This window comes from Nematolebias whitei, chromosome 11, assembly GCF_014905685.2.
Source record: "Nematolebias whitei isolate Nwh7 chromosome 11, NemWhi1, whole genome shotgun sequence".
Lineage (NCBI taxonomy): Eukaryota > Metazoa > Chordata > Actinopteri > Cyprinodontiformes > Rivulidae > Nematolebias > Nematolebias whitei.
In genome coordinates, this window is record NC_056508.1 from 17,743,198 (window position 1) to 17,750,568 (window position 7,371).

The window sequence follows — 7,371 nt, forward strand, 5'->3', positions numbered from 1 at the left end:
TATATATATATATATATATATATATATATATATATATATGTAGGTGTTTTAAACCCTTCCCACACTCTTGCAATATAAACAATGTTTCTAAACGCTCTAAAAGAGCACAGATTGTCATGATTTCAGCTCCCTTCCTCCTCTGCTCTTTGCCACCTGCAAGCGCTCTTGACCACGCCCACTTCTCCACTCTACATGGAGATCAGCTGATCAGCTGCAACAGGAAGTTTATCCTGCAGTATGGGCTGCACAAATGTGCAGCGGGTGCTAAATAATTTAAAATAATTAATAATTTTTAAAAATCCATGCCAGTCGTCTGGCTCATCCATCAATCAGCCAATTGTGTGTCATGCCCAATCTTATTTTGAAAAACCACAATAGAGCGAATCTGGGCTAAACAAACCACGAAGTAGCGAGGGACTACTGTAATAAGATTTCTATTAATGGTGTAATCTATGCTGTAGTTGCTGTATTTTATACTATTGTTCATTAGCCCTAGCCCTAGCTCAACTGCCACCACTGATCCTGTCAACCTGGACTCTCTTCAGCCATATCTGAAGCAGTCTGGTAAAAATCTCGGGATGGTTTTAAACTCTGATTTTAAGTTTGACAAACAAATTAACTCTGTTCTGCAGAAAAGCTTCTTCCAACTCAGACAGGTAGCTAAGCTCAAGTCAGTGTTGTCCAGACCTGACCTTGAGAAACTAGTCCACGCCTTTGTCACAACCCGATTGGACTATTGCAACGCACTGTATGCTGGGATCAGCCAGGCCTCCATCTCGCGTCTTCAGCTCGTCCAGAATGCTGCTGCTCGGCTTTTAACCGGAACTTGTAGTTCTGAACATATTACACCAGTTCTGTCCTCCCTTCACTGGCTCCCTGTTCGTACGAGGATAGTTTTTAAAATTCTTCTGTTGACCTTCAAATGCTTAAATGGCCTCACACCCCTTTACCTCTGAGCTTCTGGAACCTTACGTTCCCTCTTGGGCCCTGAGATCATCCGATCAGCTGCTTTTGGCTGTTCCAAAAACAAGACTGAAGCTCAGAGGAGACCGGGCTTTTTCAGTCATGGGCCCCAAACTCTGGAACAACCTGCCCCCCAACATCAGGCAGGCCACCTCCCTTCAACCTGCCCCCCAACATCAGGCAGGCCACCTCCCTTCCTCACTTCAAATCCCTGCTTAAAACACATCTGTTCTCTCAGACATTTCACACAGTGTAAATTGATCTAGTGTTTTTTAATCTGTGACCCTATGTTTTAAATGCTTTTTATTAATTATTCAGTTATTATTATTAGTGTATTGTATATATATGTTTATATATTTTTCTCTTTAATTTACTCATTGATTGTTGTTGTTGTTGTTGTTAAGCACTTTGAAAACAGGTTCTGTTTTAAATGTGCTCTATAAAAAAAGTTGACTTGACTTGATTAGTTGTCATTCTCTCCATTTTGCACTCTTTTGAGCAAAAATTCCCAAATATGTTTTGAAACGGTTGTAAATAATTTTTTTTGATACAAGATGAGTACAATGACCAAACGGGAACTATTTTGTACATTGTTTAAGAACATTTAATTGTAACATTTGTAAATGTTACCTTATTATAATTATGCCCGAGGCAATCTTACTTTTCATCACATAAGAAATGGGAATGTGAAATTTTGAAATGCACATTCAACAAAGCCAACTATTCTAAAGTAATCATTATCTTTGTAAGGAAAAGTCAATTTGGCTTAGTTAAATAGAAGTTGGTTATAAGAAGAAGAAAAAATTATATAAAAAAAAAATATATATATATATATATATATATATATATATTAACAATCTGTAGTTTATGCCATAATCAATTCTTTTTGACTCAGTCTGAAAAATAAAATTTCTTTCAACTGTTTACACTGGTAGCTGTGGTTTTTCCTCATTAGTGACTGTTCAATATAAAGTGATGGAAAATCTAGACAAAACAGACAAGTGGTGTTTGTCTTAGATGTGGTGAAGTTTAATGCTTCAGAGGCTGAGATGGAGCCTGATAGACAGGAGGAAGCCTGTCTCTTAGAAGTGTGTCGTTGGGGCCCAGAGGTGGGGGGCATCCTTTCCCAAGATGAAGGGAAGCCACAAAGTAAAAGACTCAAAGCACAGAGTTGGCGAGGATCATGGATCTCCAGCTTGTTGTTAGTAAAGCTGTTCTTAATAAAAGAGGTTTATTTTGATGAGAAACACAGTGAAACCAGCCAGGGAGCACAAGCCACTCTTTCTTTTGTGCTGGTCCCAAGCCCAGGTTAATGGTGAGGGTTGTGTCAGGAAGGGCATCCGACGTAAAAAAATAAAATTTAAAAAAGCCTTTTGCCAAAACTATAATGCGAGTTCATCGAAGCGAAACTGTACTGGATTGGTCGAAGCCCGGGTTAACAACGATTGCCACTGGTTCTGTGGACAAACAGGGTGCCGGCGGAAATTGTGCTACTGTTAGTCGAAGACCACGAGGAGGGAAACGTGACAGGAGATAGAGGGAGAAAAGGAAAGTCAAGAATGTAGGACCGAGGGTTGCAAATCTAAATGTGGGGGCAATGACAGGCAAAGGTAGAGAGCAGGCTGACATGATGCAGAGAAGGAAGGTAGAAGTTTTATGTGTCCAAGAGACCAAGTGGAAGGGCAGCAAAGTTCATAGCAATGGAGCAGAGTTCAAATTGTTTTACAATGGATAGAAAGAGAAATGGAGTAGGAGTGGTCCTGAAGGAGGAGTTTTCAAATAATGTAGTAGAGGTGAAAAGGGTGTCAGATGTGTCTGAATGTAGAAGTAGAAGGTCTGATCCTAAACATCGTCAGTGGTTATGCTCCACAGGTTGGATGTGATGGGGACGAGAAAGATACATTTGGGAAAGATCTGGATGAAGTGATAGAGATTATTCCCAGAGAGGAGAGAGTGGTGATCGGAGCATACCTGAATGGACATGTTGGTGAAGGAAACAGAGGGGATGAGGAAATGATGGGTAGGTTTGGTATCAAGGAAAGAAACCAGGAAGGACAGATGGTGGTGGATTTTGCCAGGAGAATGGAAATGGCTGTAGTCAACACTTGTTTCTAAAAGAGGGAGGAACATAGAGTAACCTATAAGAGTGGAGGAAGGAGTACGCGGGTCTACTACATTCTGTGTAGAAGAGGAAACCTGAGGGAGATTGGAGACTGTAAGGTTGTGGCAGGGGAGAGTGTGGCCAGACAGCATCGGGTGGTTGTGTGTGGAATGGCTGTTGTTGTGAAGAAAAGAAAAAGAGTAAAATCAGAGAAGAAGACCAAATGGTGCAGGAAGATGAAGAAGGAAGAATGTTGTGAGAAATTCAGAGAGAAGCTGTTAAAGGCTCTGGGTGGTAAGAAAGAACTTCCAAATGACTGGGATACTACATCAACAGTAATTAGAGAGACAGGTAAGAAGGTACTTGTTGTGTCATCTGGACAGAGAGTTGATGATAAGGAAACCTGGTGGTGGAATAGCGAAGTGCAGGACGCCGTTCAAAGAAAGAGATTAGCTGAGAAGAAATATGACAATGAGAGGATTGAAGAGAGGAGACAGGAATATAAGAAGATGGGATGTAGAGCAAAGAGGGAAGTAGCTAAGGCAAAGCAGAGGACGTACGATGAGTTGTATGAGAGACTGGACACTAAAGAAGTTGAGAAGAACTTGCACCGATTGGTGAGACAGAGGGATCAGGCTGGAAAGGATGCGCAGCAGGTTAGGCTTGTTAAAGATAGGAATGGTAATGTTCTAACAAGTGAGGAGAGTGTGACGGGAAGATGGAAGGAGTACTTTGAGGAGCTAATGAATGAAGAGAACGAAAGAGAAAGAAGAGTAGAGTTCATAGAAACTGTAGACCAGGAAGTGGGAAAGATTAGTGAGGGTGAAGTCCAGAAAGCTCTGAAAAGAATGAAGAAGGGGAAGGCAGTCTTCTTTCAGCTTTTTCCTCTTCAGGGGTCTCCACAATGACTCATCCTTCTCCATCTCTCTCTATCCTCTGCATCCTCTGTCCTCAAGATAATAGATGGATGGATGGATGGATGGATGGATGGATGGATGGATGGATGGATGGATGGATGGATGGATGGAGTTTACTACTGCAAGAGAGAAGACACATTAGCTTTTTGCAGTTTGTCCGTTCCTTTGCACACATTCACCAGCACGATTACAGAAGAATATCTAATGGACAGAAAAGGTCAGTTTGCCGCAGGTTCACTGAACGGCCTTTAGAACAGGAGAAATTAAAATAAAATATAAAATATATGCCTTGCATAAAGGTTAAAACAAAATATAAAACACTGAACATTGCTATCAAAAATTAAAGTTTTTGAAAAGTTCAAATGAATTTGTCCAATAAAGAAAACATTAGACATTAGTTCAGTCCAACTGAATCGTCACCAAATAGTAGTTTGTAAAATGGGACATGCTGATGTCTCAGATAAAAATGAACATTTAATTATTGAATATTACTAAATGATAATGAGGAGAATGTGAATATGCACCTGAATAATACTGCAACTCTTCTCACAATAAAATCAAGGGATGATTGGAACAAATGATACTTTTAAAAATAATTCTACATATGATAAATGCTGTGAAACATGCAGGGTGTTTACAGCCTGAGAATATTAGTCATAATCTGTGAACAACAATGTGATTACCATCCAGAAGCGTTCCCGCTCCACCTGTCTAATACGTCTATATCTGCTGCTGGCTCAGTAGTAATTTAATGGCCTTAGGACAATCCTTTGAGCCAGGCAGGTTATTTTAAGACATAGCTTTGAAGCAGACGACTTAATGAAACTAACAGAGATTTAACAACTGGGAACGAGACTTGTTTGTAAGGGAACTGAGAGTCTTAGTTTGTTTTTTTTTCCAACTTGTGTCTGTGTTTGAGCTCAATAGTGACAGAGATCTGAGCTTCTAGCATGTCCAGACATGAAATTATTGTGTTATTGTCAAACCAGAGAGACAATCCAGTGGGCCATGAAGAACAGGCACTAAGCCAAGATGCAGCATGGGAAAACACTAAAAAATACTCTGGAACTGTTGTCGACTACGCAACCTTCATACAAGAAACTGACCACGAATCTAATGAAAGTCTTTCAGTAAAAACAAACACAATGCAACCTGTGATATTTATTTAAAACATTTAATTTAGAGTGCATTACCAGCAGATAAGTTTGACAGAGTGGCACTGTAAAAATGACAGTGACAGTGAATAATCCAGGTGGTTTGCTCTCCTACTGGTGGAACAAGAGAGCTGGTCTGTTTCATACACAGATTATTTTCTTAATGGTCGCTGCAACATTCTGCTATCATTTTAAAAAGCATCCTCATCTGCCTCTAAAAGCCTCTTCACACTATTTACCAAGTTTCAGACAATGCATGTCTGCTATAATTTGAAGAACAGCTCGGTGCTGCACGCTCTTGGTGATGCCATTGCAGACGGAACAGGTGTTAAGGCAAGCCGGTTTAGCACATATTTGCCTGAAGAAACTCCTCAGACCAGACATATTTAAGTCAAATTTTCCTGTATTAATAGTTTTAATTATTCAGAATGTCACATGTCCTGATCAGTTAATGCTTCAACAATCCCATTAATAGTTAGTAAGCATGGAAACAATTTAAATAAAAAAATAGTTTCAGCTTGCAAAATGAAAAACTAACTAAATCTTTTTTTTTTTCCAAACAAACACAGGAAAACAAAATTAAACCTTAACTTGAAAAATTAACAAATAAAAATGTGATTATAGGTTTCCAGTAATTATCTTATGAGTAGTGAAAAGTGCAATTTCAGAAATTTGCCTTTGAAAACAAGACTCATGACAATAACTACAACTGTCTAAAACATGGTTTTGAATAGATATTCAGTCTCCAGAACTGAGGTGCTGTTTCAAGTGGAGGAGTTTAAGTATTGTGGGGTTTTGTTGAAAAATGTGGGAATAATGGAGCATGAGACTGACAGAGTGACAGTGCAGCTTCCACAGTAATGTAGACTCTGTGCCGCTCTGTGGTGAAAAGGGAACTGAGCTGTAAGGCGAAGCTCTCCGTGTACTGGTCAGTCATTATTACTTCCTTCGCCTATGGTCGCAAACTTTGGGTATAGCGACCATAGGGACAAGACCACAAGCAGGTGATTGAGTTTTCTTTGAAAGGTAGCTACTCTCTTCCTTAGAGTTAGGGCTGGGCTTTAGGGGGGTGCAGTCGCCACCTTGGACTCCTGCTCCTGTTCCTGTGATCTGCTGTTCCTGCCACCTGCTCTGACCTGGTGTGGAGCCAATCCAGGAGGTCTGACTGTCGTCCAGCTAAGTCAACCCCCAGGGGTGTTGGACGACATCACAAGCTTAGACCCTGGGGAGGGGTCTCGTCGCTGAGTGAGCTAAGTGAACAAAGTGAACTCATCTAACCTTTTATTATAGGCCTTCCTTTTTAGCTTGGGGTGGGGATCTTTTTAGGAGTAGATGCATAAATAAAGACTACTTTCATAATCTTCTAGTGTGTGGTGATTGTTTGATGGTTCTGACATTCTAGGCAAGATCTTCTGCCTGTTAGACCCACAAATTTATTACTATATATATATATATATATATATATATATATATATATAGTTTCTTTATTTGTCGTTCGCACCACAGTGGTACATGTCGTGGAACGAAATTGTGTACACAGGGTCCCAGTTACATCCAACACTAGTATAAATTGTAAAAGAAAAACAAGAGGAGTGTGTGTGCATGTCTGTGCTTACACATTAATTTGTTAAAGCAAAGTAAAAAAAAAAAAATCTAGAAATCATTTGCACTAGCTCCAAATAATAAAGCAGGCTGCTGATGGCTAACTAGTAGAAATAGATGCGCTTTGATTTTATGCCACAACGACATGCCTTAAAGGGGAACTATTTAAAAAACTGCGTCTCGGTGCGTTGTTGCGTAATAACAGACGTGCACGGCGGTAGGTTGTCAGAAAGGCTATTGTGTTTCTCCTCCAGAGAGAGAGAGAGGAAAAAACAGAGGGAGGGAGAGATGCGGGGAGAAGAAGGGGGCGCATATTGACTGGCTCATGGTGAGAGAGGCTGAGATGTTTTCACCTCCACCGCCGGTGGGTGCACACTGCGGGTAAAAAAACCAGGAACAGCGTTTAACTGGGACCTTTTCTTTCATTGTCTCGGCATGTCCTCCCAGTCCCTCCACCCTGCCGCAGCGCACGCGATCGGACAGGAGCCGAGCAGCAGCAGGTATGTTGTGGAGTTACCTGGCGGCTGCTATGCGGCGGCTCAGTGCGCAATGTGTGTGACGCTGCGCCACTGTGCTGCATCGCACCTCACACACACACACACACACACACACACACACACACACACACACACAC

General features: G+C 40.9%; 1 protein-coding gene across 1 annotated transcript in view; it reads left to right on the forward strand.

Moving 5' to 3' along the window:
• The first annotated feature begins 6,989 nt into the window (after window positions 1-6,989).
• The window catches only part of LOC119416770 (proline-rich transmembrane protein 3), a 22,887-nt gene continuing 22,505 nt past the window's right edge, over window positions 6,990-7,371 (forward strand). The window contains exon 1 of the mRNA XM_037683953.1: window positions 6,990-7,237. The gene's annotated coding sequence lies outside the window, so the exon portion shown is untranslated. The remainder of the gene's footprint in view (window positions 7,238-7,371) is intronic.